The sequence below is a fragment of the Garra rufa genome, chromosome 1, assembly GCF_049309525.1.
Source record: "Garra rufa chromosome 1, GarRuf1.0, whole genome shotgun sequence".
Classification (NCBI taxonomy): domain Eukaryota; kingdom Metazoa; phylum Chordata; class Actinopteri; order Cypriniformes; family Cyprinidae; genus Garra; species Garra rufa.
In genome coordinates this window covers 5,929,748-5,950,809 of record NC_133361.1, presented here as the reverse complement: position 1 = coordinate 5,950,809, position 21,062 = coordinate 5,929,748, and the positions used below count along the sequence as shown (strand labels likewise).

General features: G+C 33.5%; 1 protein-coding gene across 1 annotated transcript in view; it reads left to right on the top strand.

Annotated features, from left to right (window-relative positions):
• LOC141335231 (uncharacterized) overlaps positions 1 to 21,062 on the top strand; it is a 243,591-nt gene that overhangs the window by 173,784 nt on the left and 48,745 nt on the right. The gene's annotated exons all lie outside the window — the stretch shown is intronic.

Below are 21,062 nucleotides of genomic sequence, written 5' to 3'. Positions count from 1 at the left end.
AACATCAAGGTCTGTGTGAGCATCATTTCTGTTTTTGTTGTTTGAGTGTCTCTAGTAATGTATAATTTAATCCGATTACTATTCTATCATTCATTTATGTTTTTATTTATTTGCAATATATAGTGTGATATCAAAAATCGCCAGATTCACCTGAATAGCTCTATTTAGAGAGAATGAAATATTTTGATAACAGTGAAATGCTAAGTTTTGTGCACATAACTTTTACATCAGAATACATCAGTAAAATCATTAAGTATTAAGAGTATGTAAATGTATTAAGAGTAGAAGTTGGCATCACTGCAAAAACTCTCTTTTGGAATCTTTATTAAGAGTGTACTTTAGAAGATGAAAAAGAAGAACTAGGGAGAATCATTATTTATTGGTAGTGTGTGAATAATAAAATGTATTACATAAAGTATCTGTAATAGGATTATGAGTGTTGTTTAAAATGGGTGAAGGTTTCAAGAATTGTCTCTTAGCAATTGTGAAAAACTGTAACATATCTCAATGTCTTTAATCATGTATCAGCACACCTATTCCAAATATGGTAGGAATAAACCGTGAAGATAGAAGAGTCATTTTCCGTCATCACCCCGCCTACCATCAGCTTGTGGCAGAAAACATATGGGCCAGATCTGGCTCACACACATCAAGCTGGTTTGTTGTGGCTTGTTGTTTGTGTGTGAGCCAGATATGGCCCGTATGTGACAGTTTAAGGTTGTGGCTTTGATATGTGATGGTCTGCGAGATCTGCCAGATCTGATATTCAGTTTGCTGTTGTTAGTTTGATATTCAGTTTTGAAAGACTCCTGTGTTTAGTTAATCACTTTGTTTCTGTCTTCAAGTTTTCTAAGTTTTAGTTCCTGTTTCATTAGCTGCCCTGGTTTTTCATTATGGCTTGTTAGATGCCATGATAACAGATTAGCAGTCACTCCACCAGTGTTTTGAGTCAGCGGCAAAGATAAAAATGCTGTCGGTCTACTAAGCGTGTTTGGGTGGAACTGGCTGGCCAATCCGTCAGTACACCTGCAGGCTGATATTGTTTTTGTTTTGTATATATTTATTAATTTATTTTTAAAATGAATGCTAAATAAAAAAAAAATACACATATTGAGACTAAAAGCAAAGTATAAAAGTATGGCAAGCAAGCATGTTCTTAAATTACATAGAAAGGTTGAGCGTTCATAAAAGCAACAATCACTTTGTCCAATTTTGCACTGGTCATACTATAAAATGTGTTTTAAATGTGCGATGTAGATGTTAAAGGGGTCATATGATCAGTAGTTATGTCCCCACTGGATGCAACAAATGCCTCGTTTATAATGGGTTTTATTGTTTCTGGAAAAAAATCATCACAACATGGTAAGGGGCATAACTTTTCCATCACACGTTTTAAGTATTCGGCCAATCACAATGCTCCGGATAGCTGGCCAATCAGAAAACTGAAAAAAATGGAGGTGTTTTAGAAAGACGGGACAGAGAGGAGCAACAATAATGTACAGTATGTGAAAAATAAAATTTATTTTTTTCTAACCTCTTTTAACCTTTACAAGAAATACACAAAATAACGTTATTTTTAGCAACATCATATGACCCCTTTAAATTATTAATGCAGCGTTTTAAGCAATGCTGCGTGACTTTGACATGGTTTAATGTGTGTTCGTTGAACATTCAAGTCATTCTACAAGCAGAAAATCTCTGACTGACTAAGCAGAAAATCTCTGACTGACTAAATATACACAGTATATATATATATATATATTTTATGTTTTGGAAAGAAGCCTCTTCTACTCACCTCTACTGCAAAAATACAGTAAAAAAAAAACAGTAGTATTGTGAAATATTATTACATTTTCAAATAGCTGTATTCTGTGTAAATATCTGTTCAAATGTTAATAATTTCTGTGATCAAAGCTGGATTTCCAGCATCATTTCAGCCCATGATCCTTTATTTGCTATTTATTTTTACTATACATGATGATATTTATTTAAATTATATTTATTTTATTTTTCAGGATTCATAAAATGAAGAGAAAGTTCAAGTGAACAGCATTTACTTGAAACAGAAATCTTCACTCTCACTTCCGATCAATAAAATGTGCATTCTCATAAATTTCTTCAAAAAAAAAAAAAAAAAAACAGTAGTTTACACTACCATTCAAAGGTCTGGAGTGTATACAGCATAAAAATAAATAAATAAATAAACACACACACACACACACACACACACACACACACAATCACCATATTAGAATGATCAGAAAAATCAGCATTATCGTCACATGAATAAATTACATTTAAACAGTTCTTCACATAGAAAACAAATATTTTAATAATAATATTTCACAAAATGACTGTTTTTACTGTATTTTCCCCTTTGCTGGGGGTTGCTGTCCTTCCTATGCCTTCACTTTAGATTAGAGGATTCTCGTTGGTTGAAACTCATATCTCCACACATGGACATCAAGTTCAAAGCATATCTCTAAAGATAATTTAGATGACAACAGGAATTGGGTTTTAGGCGTGAAGTGGCCCACCAAGGACGTATATCAGCACATCTAGCAGTGGGTCGTCTGAAGATGTCCAATCCATCCGGGGAGAGTTGGGAGAGAAGTCTAGTTCTGTGAACACAGATACCCACATTATACAAAAACTTCTTCATGGTTGAGTGCTCAGCCTCTTATTCTTATCAGGTACTTCCCAAAACACCCAGAAAGAAATCAAGACAATATTTAACGGAACTCTTTGAAATGCAGCGATAGAAAACAAAGTACATTTTATTTTCTAACAATGAGTTTATTGTGTATCTGAGGGGCCTTGATGATCCGTCAGAAAAGGCCTGAGGAGAAAATATATGTTTAGCGCGTTGAGAATATTCTCTAAAACAAAAGAGTGCTTTTCAGACCCTGGTTTCACAGACAAGGCTTAAGCCTAGTCCTAGACTACAATGTAAGTCTGAGCTGTTTCAGCTGAAAGAAACTTGCACTGACTGATCTTAAAATGTATCTTTTTTTTTATTAGTAGTAATTAACATGTTTATAAAAATTGCCTAAATGTTGTAATTGAACTATGGCTTAATCCTGGTTTAGTCTAAACCAGGCCAAAATCTGTACAATTAATTTTAAGAGAACAACCTCTAAATCATTCTGTAATGTATGTTGAGACAATATGTAAATGAACACATTCTGGTGATATTAAAATACAGTGATGTGACTTTGTTAGAAATCTGTGTGTTTTTCATAATTAACATGAAATACAGCATAAGTAATGAGTGATGGCTGAAAGACTGCTAACTTCTGTCAAATCTCCATTTCTTCCGGTTATTCTTCTGGTTATACAGATTATGTTTTCAAACATATGGGTATCCACTTGAATTTAGTAAAACGATAATCTGTTTATCATTTTGACTGGAAAATATGATTTTCTTTGTCATTTTTTCATTTATTTTTGCTTATGTTAGTGATGGTGCTAATGTTAATAAAACAGGATAGAAAATAGCATATTTCCTTTTCTTCTTTTTTTTGATGTAAAATCTTGATAATTTTAAAATGCAACCTCAGAGAACAGTACAAAATAATAATAATAATAATAATAATAAAAAAGCAGTTCATGTTTTTTCCTTGCACATGATTTAGGTTTTAATGCATGTAAATTGGGCTGAGCATGTGCATCCTGTCTACAGAGTAATATGCCCAAAAGGGGCGGTACTCCACATAATGTGACTCTATGCTGATTGGACTATATACAGTATCCAGAGGCAGTCTCCCCCTATCGTCCTAATAAAGAAACTGCCCCGCTCAGCGGTGGCATTATCTACAAATGATATGAGAATTAATGCTCTAAAAATATAATTTTGAATACAGAAATATTAAGTAAATGTAAATGAAAGCCTACTTTACAATTACATAAATATCAACATACAATAAGACCAATGGTTTAAAAAATACTTAAATACGAAAGGATTTTAAAAGTCTCTGGTGTCTGTGCTAGCAGTAGATGTATGTTTCTTGTGTGCATTTCATCCTCAGCTCTGTGTCTGAACATGTTTGTTCAGTGCTCTCAGTCAATCAGGCTCCTCCTCTAACTAGACGAACAGGTAACAAACTGCAGGAGGAACCATAAACTGAAAGTAGGCCAAATTGTAACGCTACTTTTGTCTTTTGGCAAATCCTCCACGTTTCACTTAAAGATTTATTAACGTTTTGTGCAGTATTTGTTTTCCGAGAAGTGTTATTCTTGTGATCTGTCTGGAGTCACTTTCCATAAAGATGGAGGAGGGATTTTCTGCGCCTACAGGTATGAAATATCTTCACGCGGGCTCAGACTGTATATTCTGTTGTGGCCAAATTGATTTTATATGATCATCTGAGATGGTTTAGTTTTTTGCTCTACATTTAGGCTTGATTTTTATGGAAAAGTTTCTTTTAACAGAGTTTTCCAGCCAAACAAACGTTTACATATTCTTATTCTTTAAAGCCCTTTCACACCAAACATGACTAGAAATACAGATAAACAAATCAGATATGAATAATCGTGTTACACCAAAGTGGCTAAGTGGGCTGAAGAAGTAAATTTACAAAGTCAAAGTTTAGTGGTAGTTCCCTCACTGTATGGAGGGTCAGAATGCTTTCAGATTTCATCAAAAACATGTTTGTTTGTGTTCTGAAAAAAAAAAAAAGTCTTATGGGTTTGAAATGACATGACTGAGTAATAATAACATAATTTTCATTGTTGGGTAAACTCTCTCTTTAAGATCATTTTTGAATGCTCAGGCTTTTCCTCTTGCAAGTTAAGAATATTTTAGATGTTGAATGTTTTGAAAATGAAGCCTGGAAGGTGAATGCAAGTTATTGAAGGATTAATAATGATATTATGTATGAAATATTTTAATTTGAAATATGAAATACGTATATTTCCATTATCAGATTTTTTTTTTTTTTTTAATGTAGCATTTTGTTTGATATGAAAAAGTATTTTCATATCAACATTATTCAGAGGTATGTTTTAAATGTTTGGTAAATATTATAGCTATTGGGAATAATGTAAGAGAATAAATTCAGTGAATTAAATTAAATACATCAAATAAACAGTGATCATTCAATGCCTCCCTGTAGAAATCCTAGAATATAATGAATTTTCCAAACTAATCCTAAATTAACCACTAGTTTGGAAAATGCATGAAAATTTGGGGTATCTATCCAAGGAAGCATGGAATGATTGCTGTTTATTTAATGTATAAGGAACACTGCAATGAAGTTGCATATTAACATTTCACAATAGTTAACACTTTAACAAACGTTGCAAATTTCTACATGTACCAAATAATTTGTAGCCTGATATTAAAATCAATAAATGTAGCATCATCAAGAACTGACATGATCTAAAGATGGATAAAGGTAAGCCTATATTTGTAAATTACCATGAATCAGGATGAACAAATTAATAAAATATATATATATATATATATATATATATATTATATTAATTCATGTGTACATCCTTGCTTTAAAGATCATAATCCCATTATATAATCCTTTAAATATAATCATTTAAATAATAATCCTATGCACTTAAAAAAATACAGAATCAAATGGATTGCAAATCAAATCAATTCACTGCCTAAAGATTCACACTTTCATCTCAGAAACTAGTTTAAATAGTCTCGATGTTGTTTACAGCCAAGCGAAGAAATGTTTTCACTTTGTTTGTGAAACACAGACAAATTATATTTGATGTTTTCATACTCTTGACCTCCAATGAGAAGAATAACATCTTCACCTGATGTCTTATTTCATATTTTTATTTCATTTATGTCAGCGATCAGCTTCAGTCCAGATGATCCAGTGATCCGCATTCTTCTGATGGGCAGGAAGGGTTCTGGAAAAAGCTCATCTGTTAAAAACATACTGAGAGAGAGAAAATGTACAGTGCAAAAAGATAAGAAACATGAAGCTGAAGTTTGTGAAGGTCAAACTCAGATCAGAGGGAAGCAGGTCACTGTGATTGATTGTCCAGATCTACTCCATCCAGATCTGAATATAGAGAAACTGGAGAAGATGAAAGAGCAGCTGGTCTCTCGATGTTCAGCAGGTCTCAGTTCAGTTCTGCTCACCGTTCCTCTAGAGAAACCTGTGCAAAATGAGGAAGAGATCCTGGATTTTATAAAGTGTTTATTTGGTCTTGAAGTTCAGAAATACATCATGATTCTGTTCACACACAAAGATGAACTGGAGGATCTGCATCAGACCATTCATGAATATCTGAAACACAAAGATCAAGCAGATCTTCAGCGACTGGTGACTGAATGTGGAGGAAAGTTTCACTGTTTCAATAACAAGAGAACATCAGACGGTCAGATACAAGAACTGCTGCAGAAGATTGAAGAAATGATGATGGAAAGCAGTGGGAAATTTATGATGGAGCAAATGAAGAGGAACGGCAGCAAAGACACCCCTCGTGTCGATTGTAAGGTTTTTTGTATGATTGACTGTTCAAGTTTAAGTCACTTTATTGTCACACTGATCAATGACTTGATATTTCTGTTGTAGTTTCAGAGAGGAAAGACCTGCTGGGAAAAAGTGGATCTGGGAAAAGTGTCCCCCGCAAAAACCATTGTTGGCAGAAATATGTTTCAATCACTGACGCAGTGTTATTCAGAAACCATTGAGAGAAACAACAGAAATATGTTCTCAGTGATCGACACACAAGTGTTTATTTGCACCAACTATTTGTGAGTTTAAACCAAAAGTACACAAAAAAAACCCTTAAAATTTACGGTTACACTCTAATGGTTAAAATAAGGTAGCAATGTTTTTTTTTTTTTTTTTTTTTACGGTTTTCACTTAAATGTGCAGGTATATACCGTAATTTCATCAAATGATATAATTGCTAATGTACCAACTTTTTGAAGTACTGAAATTTGTTTTGTATACCTTTGTAATACAATGATAACCACCAAAAGCAAGAGGTGATGTCAACATCAGATGATGAACCAAAGCCCATCACAAGGAGATTTTAAATAATAGCATATATGGGTGCACAGTGTCATTCACACAAACACTAAACACCATCATGGTAACACACATAAAACTGAAATAATGCAAGAAAACATTAATTTAACAACATTAGATTTAACATACAACCCTAATGTACAAAACTGTTAAGGAAAAACTAAGAAGAAAAAGTTATTTCAACAAAAAACATCAAATAAAAAAATGAAACACTGGGAATTCTGGGAATTTCACAGGTTTTTACCGTAGAATTTTTACCGTTTTTTACCGTTACATTCACGGTCATTTTTTTATATTGGACCATTTAAAAAATGTCTAAATATAAGCTAAATATTTACAGAAGCATGTGATCATATTGATTAAATCACATCAGTAAGCTTATGTTTTACCTGACAGACTTCATATTATGATGTTTGACATTTACACTCATTTACATTTTTAGAGCAAGAACATTATGAGGATAAATGACTCCGTTTGCATTGCTCTATGCTGCGTATGCCAAAAAATGTCAAAATGCTTATATTTTTGTGTCAGTATTGACTTATTGCTTTTTTTTCTGAAAACAGTTCCTGATTGTTATTTACTACAACAACAGCTTAGTTCATGTACAGTATTTCAGGGGCAACTAATAGTTTCTGTAAAGGGGTCATCGGATGCAAAACTTACTTTTACATGTTGTTTGAACACTATTTTTGTGCAAATCATTCCTGATGCAGCTACATCACAGCAGAAGTGAGAATAAAGGTTTTTTTATGCATCTTTGTGAATGGCCTTTCTTAATGATGTGCTTGATGGCAAGTTTCCCCACTAAATGCGGCTAAATGTGGCTAAAGTAAACATTATGGTATTATTGTTGTACAGTGCGATAAAAAAATAGCGTTAGATTGATGTGCGCATGCCCAGTAGCGAGATCTGTCTCCCTTGTAGTCTAAACCATCATAATCCCAGAGAGGGGCGGGGCGAGCAGAGCTCGTGGCATTTAAAGGGGCCATGTCTTAAAATGAGTTGAGTTTTTGCAGAGCTGATTTTGACAAGATAAAAGGCTGTTTTTTTTTTTTTTACACTACTATTGATAGTTGTTAACCAAAGTATATTAAAGACTTTTCATTAAGACCCTAAAGAATCATATGAACTTGTGGAAAATAGGCATCCACCTTTAAGATATGTATTTCTTTGTAAGTCGTTAAGAAATGTTAGTTTGGTCTAATTTAAGAATGTAAAGTATGACTGATTACCTCTGGGTTAACTTTTCCTTATTTTGCCTTCAATACAAATGAACTGTCAACTGTCCTAGACTTTGTGGTCTACAATGGTAAGCATTGCTAAATAAACACTGTAACACAATTTCACTCCAATATCTCTCTCTTTGCCTCTTTTATACCATTTTTCTGCACACACACACACACACACACACACACACAGACACACACACATGTTGGGTTTACATGTTTTATGGGGACATTCCATAGGCGTAATGGTTTTTATACTGTACAAACCGTACTTTCTATCGCCCTACACCTACCCTACACCTAAACCTAGCCCTCACAGGAGATTGTGCACACTTTTACTTCATCAAAAAAACTCATTGTGCATGATTTATAAGCCTGTTTCCTCATGGGGACCTGAGAAATGTCCCCACAAGGTCAAAATCTACTGGTATTCCTATCCTTGTGGGGACATTTGGTCCCCACAACGTGATGAATACCAGGTACACACACACACACACACACACACACACACACACACACACACACACATTCGTGTTTAATGGGGACATTCCATAGGCATAATGGTAAAGGGTAAAGCCCTCACAGGAGATTTTGCACACTTTTACTTCCTCTAAAAAAGTAATTGTACATGATTTATAAGTCTGTTTCCTCATTGGGACCTAAGAAATGTTGTGGGGACATTTGGTCCCTATAACGTAATAAATACTAGGTACACACACACACACACACACACACACACACACACGCACGCACGCACACACACACATACACACAAGCGCATATTTCTGTGCAACTGCTCCTTTAAAAAAATACAGCCAATAAGATTGAGGGACGGGTTGTGGTTAACAGCGGTATTCTGAGAGCAGTTATGACTGTGCCATTTTCCTGTTGTTATAATCTATTCTAGACTAGACAATTTTACAATATAAAAACGTGTTTTGAAAACACTTTCTAATGTTTTCTAGAAATTATTTTTATACTGTAAAATTGTCTTGTATTTGTTTCTTTTCCCCATAATTCTTGCGACTGTGTCAGTCCCTGCTGCCTTGTTTAACGGTACATGAATGTTAGCTTCAGGAAGTGAAGAAGACCCATGTTTTGCTGATTAGTCAAATCACACTCAAATATATTTAAAATTTGGCGCCTCCGGAAGCATCAAGACAACGCCCATGCCATCTGTTTGAATAAGGCGAGCCAAACGGAAAGGCTCAAAATTTAATTTTAAATTCTACTCTGAACTTCACATATAATTGTTGCACATTGTCAGAGACAGAACTCATCTGGAAACACTATACTGGGATGTAAGTGTTTTGCAATGAAACTACAGGGTTTGACGAGAAGCAGAGGCTTCATGGAATTGTATGAAGATGATCTGGATGAAGCACAGAGGAATCCGTGGAAAATGGTGGAAATTTATCGAGGAACACATGAAAAGTCGCGGAAACAGGGGCACTCGTGTCGATTGTAAGTTGTTTTGTGTTTGTAAATCTATGTCAGTTTGTTTGCTGAAGTCTCTTTTATTCTACTGCGACTTGCCAGTGATTTCACGACGTTTTCTAGCTATATATCTATTAAAAGAGTTACCATTTACAGTAAGAATGTAATGTTAGATCGATCAGGCAACCCTCTTTTTGAATTAAACTCATTCATACTGTAAAAATCTCTAAAATGGGAATCAAAGTTGGCAAATGCTCAGTTTTCTTGTCCTTAATAAACATTGTTGTTTTAATATAAACTGCATCAAAGCTAAACTGTTTGCTTACTCATTAGCTTGAACAATAACTGTATTAGACAACTCACTAAAACAACAGGAAATTAAGATAATAACGAAAAAATACATATACAGATAAAAAATACAAAACGGTGAAATCACCTTGGGATTTGTGAAGTATCCTTTAATTATAACAATAATAATAATAAAATGTGTGACATTTGAAATTCAGTGTCGCTGCCATTTGAACTCATCTAATCGCTAGAGGTCGCTGTCGCTCTTATTTCTGGGGAAAAAACAAATTCTGGAATCTTGTTGTTTGCCTAAACTCGTGTTGCTCTATGGGTATTACAAATTAAAAGAGCCAGTCTACGACTACGACTTTTTTATTAAAAAGAAAATTAAAACTGTTCAAGTTACGTTTACATTGTGAGACGTGTCTTTTAAAAAACAACACAAGTATTTATTTTTCGAGAAAAAAAAATATTTATTATATTAAACATTTTCTAAAATGAGTCTTTTTTTCTGGGAAACAAACCTTTTAGCAGTTAAATATCCGCAATTCCATTAATTAAAAAAACATGTAGGCTGCTGTTCAACATTTTCTTATTTCATTTAACATTTAATTTCCTTAGTTATAAAGTAGTATCTGATTTTGATTTTAAATCTAAAATTTATTTAGTTAGTTCTTATTTTTTGGTTAATAGTGATGCGATTTTGGCCAATTACTTTATTCATACATGCAGATTATTTTATTTTTTGTATTTATTTTTTCTCTCCAGATTTTCTAATGTATGTGTATTGTGCTTATTTTATATTTTGTAGGTTTTCTTCAAGCAAATAATAATAATAAAAAAAATGTAGAAAGTAGGAAGTGGAACCATCTACAAGTCATGCAGGGAAAAAAGTAAATCACACGATAATATTTCGTTGATTTTATTAAATCATGCTCACAATATAATAATTAGTTCTCTATTTTTGAGTAAATCGTGTGCACAATAATACTTTGTTCTTTACTTTTACTAAATGGTACGCAGGATATAATTATTCGCTCCGTATTTTTTATTAAATCATTCGTTCAATATAATCATTATTTTAATATCTTTACTAAATGGTATAATTGCTCGGTATAATAATTCGTTCCGTCTTGCAAGTAATTCATGCAATACATAATATTTCGTTCCCTCATTTTAAATGGTAAAATAATTAATATGATAATTCGTTGCTTCCTTCCAAGTAAATTGCACAATGTAATCGGTCCCTCGTTTTACTAAATATTGCGCACGATGTAATGATTCGTGTGACTGATTACTTCATTCCTGACTGTAATATATGTTTTTACTTATTAAAATGCAAAATTAGTTATTTTGTGTCGATGCGATCTATTTTAATTCCTATTTTACCATTTAACGCAGAATTGGTGCATGCTAGGCTTCAAATGCACAGTGATGCATTTGTTGTATGTGTGTGTGTATGTACTGTGTGTGTGTGTGTGTGTGTGTGTGTGTGTGTGTGTGTGTGTGTGTGTGTGTGTGTGTGTGTGTGTGTGTGTGTGTGTGTGTATAAAAAATAGTGGTGGGCCGTTATCGGCGTTAACGTGCTGCGTTAACGTGAGACTCATATCGGGCGATAAAAAAAATATCGCCGTTAATCTATTCTCAAAGTTGGGTTGGCAATATATGATGACTTTCACCTTGATATTTTAGCGCGGATGACGTATATCTAGTTGAATTGCACTGTAGGGGGCGAGAACGAGTCTTCAACTTCTGTGAAATGACCACATCAAATGAGATGCGCAGATATGGATGCAGTTATGAAGCCGCTTCAGGGCAGGTGCGTGCGTTGCTAGACCCTTTTTACTGGGGCACGTGCCCCAGTGAAAATCTGCTGTACCCAGGTAAAATATCAAGTTTGAGTTATAATTTACTTTGATAATCCCGAAATAAAGACATTAAACTATATGCAACAACTGAATTGACGCTTCTAAAAGCAACGCAGTTTATTGGAAGATGCATGCAGATAGGCTATAATCCATACCCGCGCGCCTGTATATTTTACTGGAACGCGCACGTCGTACAGCCTTTTGAGCAGAAGTACTTGGTTACACAAGTTTGTATAGTTAATCGTGTTGTAAATGCAATTGTCAAGCAGTTTGTAAAGCATTTTGGAAACAGGAGATGAGCGCCTGGTCTAATGCGCCACCTGGCTTGAGAAACCCGTTCTCAAAGACTTACTTTTAGTCATTATTTGGGTAGCACACATATTCTGATAGATTAATCTAGATTAATTTCAAGATTTAATCTAGATTAATCTAGATTAAAAAAAATAATCTATGCCCACCACTAATATAAAACCACGTCGGTTTGTGAATTGAGGAAACCGTTTTAGATAAAACATTTGTGTGGTGCCTTGACTTAATTTCACTAAACTAGAGTTTTTAATGAAACAGAAATAAGCCTCAACCCCAAGAATTATTTCTGCTATACAGTAACAAAGGCTTCAAAAAAATCTAAAAACTGTTGGTAAAACTACCATTAAATAAACTATAGCTTAATTGGGTCAGAATAATCAAATGTATTTCCCTCAGAAACCCAGAATGGTTTCCAATTATTGAACCTAATACTAAAAAAATTGTCAAAACAAGAGCAACATCAGTATGCAATCATTATTCCTTCAGTTCTCTTCCATGATACATTGTGGTTTAGCTATAAGTACTTCTAAATGTTCTGTCTTTTTCCCAATTTCAGATGTTCACAATTAACAACAGCTTTTAAACAGTCTTTCATTTTGGATTGACACATGCGCTCAGACTGCACTTCCTCAATGCTCAAGCCATGTGGTGGGGGGGGGGGTTTCTTTTGTTTTCTTCTGATTTTTCTTCTCTTTCTGAAGTCTGATGAAGAATTTTATGAAGGAAATATGTTTAGGTGCAGAATTATAGTGACAGAGTTGATGTGGCAACCTACTTTCAGTTGATGAGAGGTATTTAATATACAAGAGCCCACATGTTTTTACAACTCGCTGGAAGTGGTTTTTAGCTCTTTTTGTAGCCTACGTTTTATAAGAAATCCAGAGTGTTTTTTTCTGAAGAAATGCATCTGCAACATGTGCTTTACAGTGACTTTAACAGATTGCTGCACACTGTAAAACATTTTCACCAGATTTAACTTAACCTAAGTTCAGCAGCTGCCTTAAACTTTTAAGTTAAATCAGTTTAAAACTACAAGTCATTTTAACGTATTACAACAAAAATGTGTTGATTTAACTTGCGAGTTGAAATGACTTAAGTTGATTTAACTTAAAATTGTAAGATTTAATTTAACTAGATTGTAACATATATTTTTTTAGTACACTTCCATAATTTACTTAAAGTACTCTATTTTCACACACCAATTTTGTACTTAATATTCTTTAGCACTTTTTAGGATAATGTTGAAGGGGGCATAACACACACTGGGGCCTCATTTATTAAAAATAACAGTTAACTTTTATATGTGTACACTCCCTATAAAATAAAATACTTTGCATTAATTTGCAGCATCAAGAAAATAGGTCTTTTTTTCCCATTTATGGAGAGAATCACAGAAACAAACCAAAACTCAGCAGCTTACTTTTATTCATTATTTTATTTTTATTTTTATTTTTTATTTATTTATTGATTATTTTGTCTATTTTAAAGTCAACACAAAATTAAACAAAAAAGGGGCAACAGAAAACTTACTGTTCAATATCTTCAAACTATATGTTACAACATGTACATTAATCACAAACACTGTGAATATGTCTGCTAACAGTTACATTCACAGGATAACATAGGGCTTGGCGATTTAGCCTAAAATCAAAATCTCGATTAATTGAACATTTTAACCCGATTACGATTAATGAACGATTATTTTATTCATTAATACAATTATATTTAATTATATTTAAATATTTATTTTTTTGCCCTCATAGTTCACTGACAAGTTTTGTACAGTAGGGGGAGAGCGGGGTAAGTTGTCACACGGGTAAGTTGTCACACTGTTCATAACTCCAAAACTAGAGGCTTTATCTCAAAAATGAAATAGCCACTTTGTGTGAATTCTTCTTCTATAGTCAACCTCCTGTTGACATGTGGTCAAGACTGCTCTAATCTGAGGTGGGCACAATTTTTTTATTTTTTGACCTAAAAAGTAAAAACAAATCACTTTAAATTTTCTTCAGTACAACTTTGTTAGGTATAGATGTAAAAAAAATATTATTTTGCACAAAATAGAGGAGACAGTAACGAGTCTTTTGATACTTTAGCTGACGTGCTATGTTAAGCTGACCCTGACATTTAGCCAACATTAGCATACATGTCAGTTTGAGGCAAGTTGTCACATTGACTTTGGGGCAAGTTGTCACATGTGGAAAGGAAGAAAACAACGCAAATTAGCAATTCTTACTGACACACCAGTGAAACACCAACTAGAAATAGAAAAGAATAAGGCTGAATCTAGCAAAAAGTTGTTTCAAAAGAAAGGGAAGCGGGGGGAAGAGGGAGTCTGGACCTACGAAGAACAAGGCAGGTAAAAGAAGAAAAATCATACAAGAGTCATCATCAGATGATGAAAAGTGCTTCTGCTTTGTTTGTGTGGAGCCATTTTCAAACAGTGTCCAAAAGAGACCTATGTAAAATGCGTAAAATGCAACAAATGGGCCCATGATGCTTGCACCAGAATTGTGACTCTGAAGATGAGTCTGATTAATCAGATACAGGGCATCTGTTTTGTTCAGAGGTTAAACATATTATGTTAAGCAAGTTATTTGCAACATTTCATTCAGTTATCATGGATTTGTGTACAAGCCAGAGAACATTTGAGTTTAAAGTTCAAAGTAAAGTTGTCTTGGCACTTAATGTTTTGATTGAAATGTGTATTGGATTGAAATAAAAGTTTTTTCCAAATTCTCTAGGCATAATTGTTCATATTTACAGTTTTGGTTTGAAGTTAACAATTAAAATCAATAATCACAATGAAGTAGTTGTGTTCTTATTTTTAGATAATCTAGTGTGACAACTTACCTGCCGATGGGGCAAATTGTCACAAGTTCACATTCTCCATTCAACAGTCTATAAATCCGTAATGAGATAAGATATGAAAATGTGATGAATACATCATATGTGCCTGAGACTTCCTTCTTTCATTTGGTAAGACATTTATTACATTGTGATGTATGGTGCTCAGTAAAAGTTACACAGTGTGAAAAGTGTGACAACTTACCCCGCTCTCCCCTAAATATGCTCACATATTACAAGTGAGAGATTTTTGAATGAAGGGTGCACACACTATCTACTTTCTATGATTATTTATTGAACATCAGTGTTGAACAACTGAAATTAAAGCACACACTGCTTAAAACGAAAAGTCACATTTTTCTTAAATTAGTGAAAATAAATAACTTGCACTTTTGGAAACAAAATAAATTATTTATAAAATAATAATAAATATTAAAAGTAGAAAATAAGCACTATCTCTTCTAAATAAAATTACTCTTGTATATCCTGTAAATACTTTTTACTGTATAAATACTGCTTAAGCTCTCCATCGACATGTCGGCGGAATAACGTAACGTAACGGAGCGGGGTCACCTGACTCAACACGCGGTAGTGTTTTTAAAGGGAAAGTAATTGAAATAATTGGCCTGGAAAAATTTGATCGATTATAGGTTCTGAATTTCGATTACGATTACTTTTCAATTAATCGCCCAGCCCTAGGATAACATCTATGAATGATAATAATACTTTAGAAAATAACATATTTATATGGTGACATTCAAATGCTGTGCCAAGATGTACAATGAGGTTCAAGACATTTTGAGTTACATGGAGGACTGGATCTGACATTTAAGGATTTTCTTATAAAACTGTTATTAAAATGTTTGTCAAAAAATGAGACAGCATAGTTTACTTGCAGGTTTTTTTTCTTTCTGCATTTTCTTTCTTTCGTTTAATTTAAGTGAAACATATTTCGTGTCAGCTCATTTATTTAATTATATACCATTTTATTTTGCTTCTCTGTTCGTGCGGCAGATGCATGATGACATGTCAAAACTCGTGTGTGTGTGTGTGTGTGTGTTTGTTTGTTCTATCTAATTTAGTTTTTTATTTAACTTTCCTGTCTGTTAACCGTTAAGCATTTTTCCAATGTATGATATCTGTCAGGAAAATTAACCGAAATGCGCATCCCTTTTACGATTATTGTCAACATCATCATGATTTTCATGGCTGTTTATATTTCCAAGTACCTGCAGTACTCCAATCTGACACAAGGAAAGGTGCATCTGCGTCCCAGTGTGTACAATCCACCCAATGTCCTAAATAGCATTGGAAATTACTACTATCACATATAATTTAGGATGGATAGTACACACATTGGGAAGCAGGCTATTTTAATAAACGCGTATCCCTTACGAAAATTAACCATGGTTTTACTATAGTAAAATTGTGGTTTACCATGACCATAGTAACCGTGGTTTTTTTTGGTGCGGTTTTTTGGTTTTAAAAAACCATGGTTCTGATACCATGGTTTTACTACGGTTATATTGTAGTAATACTATAGTAAAACTGTAGTTAACCATGACTGTAGTAACCGTGGTTTTTTGGTGCGGATTTTTTGGTTTTAAAAAAATCATGGTTCTGATACCATGGTTTCACTACGATTATATTGTAGTAATACTATAGCAAAACTGTAGTTAACCATGACTGCAGTAACCGTGTTTGTTTGATGCAGTTTTTTGGTTTTAAAAAAACATGGTTCTGAAACCATGTTTTTTTACAGGATTTTAATGGGTTTTATTTTAAAGCATCTTTCAAGAATTTTGAAGAATCCTAACGGTACCCTTTTTTCATATATATATATCCCATTAAAATCCTGTAGAAATTAGCTAACAGAATATTTATGTCTTTTCCCATAAGAAAATCCTACAAGACAATTCCTATTCCAGTAGCAATCCAGTACAAGTTTCTTATCAGAATCCTTTAGGATTCTTTGATAAGCAACATACAATGGACATCTACATCAGGGTGATGTCAACAGTAAACTGAAAGTACTTTTTGTTAGCAAAACAAGAACAGTGGAAAAGTGCACCTTCAGATAAAAAAGTTTCCATTACGACATGAAAAAGCATCCAATTAGATCCCATAAAAAATCCTTTAGGACTAATCCTACAGAATATTTATGTCTTATAAGAATATTCCTATAGAAATGGTTCCAAAATATGATAGAAATTCCAATAAGAATCCTGTACAAAATTCTTTTTGGAATGCTTTAGGATTTTTTGACAAGACATAAATATTCTGTAGGATGGTTTCTATGGGATTTTTATGGGATCAAATTGGATGCCTGTTCATGTCCCTTTTTCCCCTTTTTTGTGATCTAAAGTGCACTTTGCCACTGTTTTTATCTTACTAACAAATAGTACTTGCAGTTTGTCGTTTACATCATCTTGATGCAGCACACAGCTTTAGCACAAACACACACACACACACACAGAGAGAGAGAGAGAGAGAGAGAGAGAGAGAGAGAGAGAGAGAGAGAGAGAGAGAGAATGTAACACGTGTCCTTAAATGCAAATACTACACTGGAGCAGTTCTAGACTTGAGTAAGGGAGGTAGATATAAAACTTAGAGGAAACCAGAAGTTGGAAAGAAAAATAACATCACACATTGGTGGATGGAGTTAGTGTAAATAGCCTCTGCCAACAACGTGTGCTATATTTGCACAAAGTATAGTGACGCTATAAAGCCGTAAAGCACAACATTAACTAAAACAGCTACAAATGGTGGCAGAATAGTCACTACTCCAACGTTTTATACAATGAAAATTAGTAGCATAAACATATAACGTCATGACTATCATTAATAATAATAGTTATCAGGGGCGGACTGGCCATCGGGAGAACCGGGATAATTCCCGGTGGCCTGGCAGCCAATTTGGCCCGCTGCCATTTTTTATTTCATATATATTGTTGTTGTTGTTTCTGTTGCCTGCCGAATGTACTAAAGTTATTATTTCCAAATTCGCCATTCAATAATAATACTCTAATAAATCGTAATCCGGTTCGTCTTGACTGACAATTCGCCACGCGCACGCTCCGCCCATCCGCGCGTCCGCCAAAAGAATGCAAGACTCGAGAATGGAGCGCCCAGGTGCAGAGAGTCGAAACTGTCCTGGGGTGCGTTTCCCGTACAACGACATAACTCGCTGATTAACCTCCATAGTACGATGCATTGTTGTGGAAACTAACTAGCTAGTCACGACTGTTTACCAAACATGGTCGCATCTCCGTCGTTTGAATCACGTTAGTTCAACAAATTAGGGCCATTGTTAATGACGTCACCGAGTAATAACTTCTGCTATTTAACTGATTAGAGACCTCAAAAATGCAGCTATATTGAACATGGCACCTATACTTTACTATTTTTTGTTCCCTGTCATTTCGCTTTATTTGATGTTTGATTCATCGTGTGTTCTCTCTTACGTCATACTCCGGGGTTCCCTAGCCATTTATGCACATGCGCACTATTCATAAACGGCGCTTATAAAGGATGCACAAAAATACATAGATTAAAATGCATTTATATTTAGGTAAAATTGAGGATATAGATTGTACTGCGTGGTAGCTTGCAAATTGTGACCAAGAACATAGTTTCTTGTTAGTAAGACGTGGGCTTAATAAATTATGCTTCTTCTAACCACAGGTCGAGAGCTGTAGTTCCAACCTGCGACGCTGTTTGCTAATGTTCGTTTGAACTATGGTGTTGGGAAACACCCAATCGTTGAACTACGTTGGTAACTACGGAACTTGCGACCATAGTTGGCTAACGATGCTTTTGGGAAACGCATCCCTGTTCAGTACTTCATTTACAGGTCAGATACATCTGTAAATAGACTATTGTAGTTTTGTTTACTTAGTTAAACTGCTTGCAAATATTATCAATAGCAATCCGTTTGCTGAAAAATTAACAAAATGGCATAACTTGTAAAGAGTAGGAACTTAGCAGACAAATATTCACATTGTTTTATAACACGTTTAGAGGGAGCTAAGGCTAACAACAATACAACCCTTACAAAAATTAACCATGTTTTCACTAAAAACCAAAAAACCAAAAAAAAAAAAACTATAGTTAAACTATGGTAACCACAAATTAACAAAGGTTTTGCTACACTTGGTATTTGTAGTAAAACTCTGGTTATACAAATTGTAATCAAAATGCCAAAAAAAAAAAAAAAAAAACACGGTTACTACTATACTTTTACCATAGGCCTAATTAAACCATGGTTAATTTTCCTAAGGACAAAACATGACCCATGATTATGCAAAAAAAAAAAAAAAACAGTATTAGGATTTTACTAAAGATATATTCAAGTTGTAACTATTATTGTAGGCCAACAGTTTTGACATTTAGGCAAGATAAAACAATAGCACATGGTCCTAATGTAATACTTACATTTTTATAAAAAAGTACCTAGTCACCTAGAATTAAAAGGTTCTATCTGTATTCCGAGCACTTTTGAGATATTGAACTTCGAAGTTTTTGCGTTCCACAGACTTCTGTAGATAAAACCATTTTTGTTAAAAAAATAAAATAAAATAAAATGTCCCAAAAAGAAACATCACATAATGTAAATAAGCGGTCACAGAATATGTAAATAACTAAATTTGGACAAAAATGTCAGATAGACCCTTATAATTCTAAGCTGACGATATAGAAAAAGTTTAAATTTATTTATGCGGTAGTTGTATTTAGTAGCCTGTGCAACGCCTAAGTACTACTGAATACTTTTCATGTTCAACTGTTTCGCGAGTGTTGTCATAAATTTAAATTTTTCTTCTCCCAAGGAAGACAACTAAGAGATTAATTCAAGTCGAGCTGGGATCGTGTTGCGTTGCCTGAACCCGTGTTGCTATACGGTTATTACAAATTAAAAGAACCATACGACTAAGGGAATAAATTAAAATTAAAAAAATTAAAAAGTTACTTTTAGATTGTGTGACAGAGACGTGTCTTTTAAAAACCTAAGTATTTATTTCACGAGAGAGAGAAATATATATATATATATATATATATATAAACGAGTCTTTCGAGTCTTTTTTTTCTGGTAAACAAACCCTTTAGCAGTTAAATATCCACAATTGTATTCATAAAAAAAATACATGTACTGTTCAACATTTTCTTATTTCATTTAACATTTAATTTGCTTAGTTATAAAGTAATATCTGACTTTGATTTTAAAACCGTAAAATGTTTGTCACCAATTTTTTTTTTATGATTTATTAATGATTTATTAATGATACGATTTTTGCAATTATTTTATTCATGCATGCATTTTTTTTTCGAATTTTCTCATTTATGTGTATTATGCTTATTTGTTTTTTTTTTTTTGTTTTTTTTTTTTTTTTTTCTTCAACCAAATAAAAAAAAAAGTTATAAGTAGGAACCCGGTACTTGTCTGCAAGGGGGGAAAAGTGGATCACACAATAATAATTAGTTAATTTTATTAAGTCATGCTCACAATATAATAATTAGTTCCCTAAGTTTAACTAAATCGTGTGCACAATAATACTTCGTTCTCTTCTTTTAGTAAATGTTGCGCAGCATATAATTATTCGCTTCGTCGTTTTATTAAATCATTCGTTCAATATAATCATTCTTTTAATCTCTTTACTAAATGGTGTGCTCGGTATAATAATTCGATATAATATGTTGTTGCTTCATTTTAAATGGTAAAATACTCGATATGATAATTCGTTGCTTCCAAGTAAATTGCACAATATAATCGGTCCCTCGTTTTACTAAATATTGCGCACGATGAAATGATTCGTGTGACTGAATGACTGATTACTTCATTCGTGACTGTAATTCATGTTTTCATGTATTAAAATGTAAATTCAATAAATCCATTTTAATTTGTACTTATCCCATTTGCACAGTGATGCATTCATTGTGTATTATAGATTTAAAACAAAAACACTCATGGGTTTGTGACTTGAGGAAACCGTTTTAGAAAAAAATTGTGTGGTGCCTTGACTTAATTTCACTAAACAAGAGTTTTTAATGAAACTGAAATGGGCCTCAACCCCAAGACT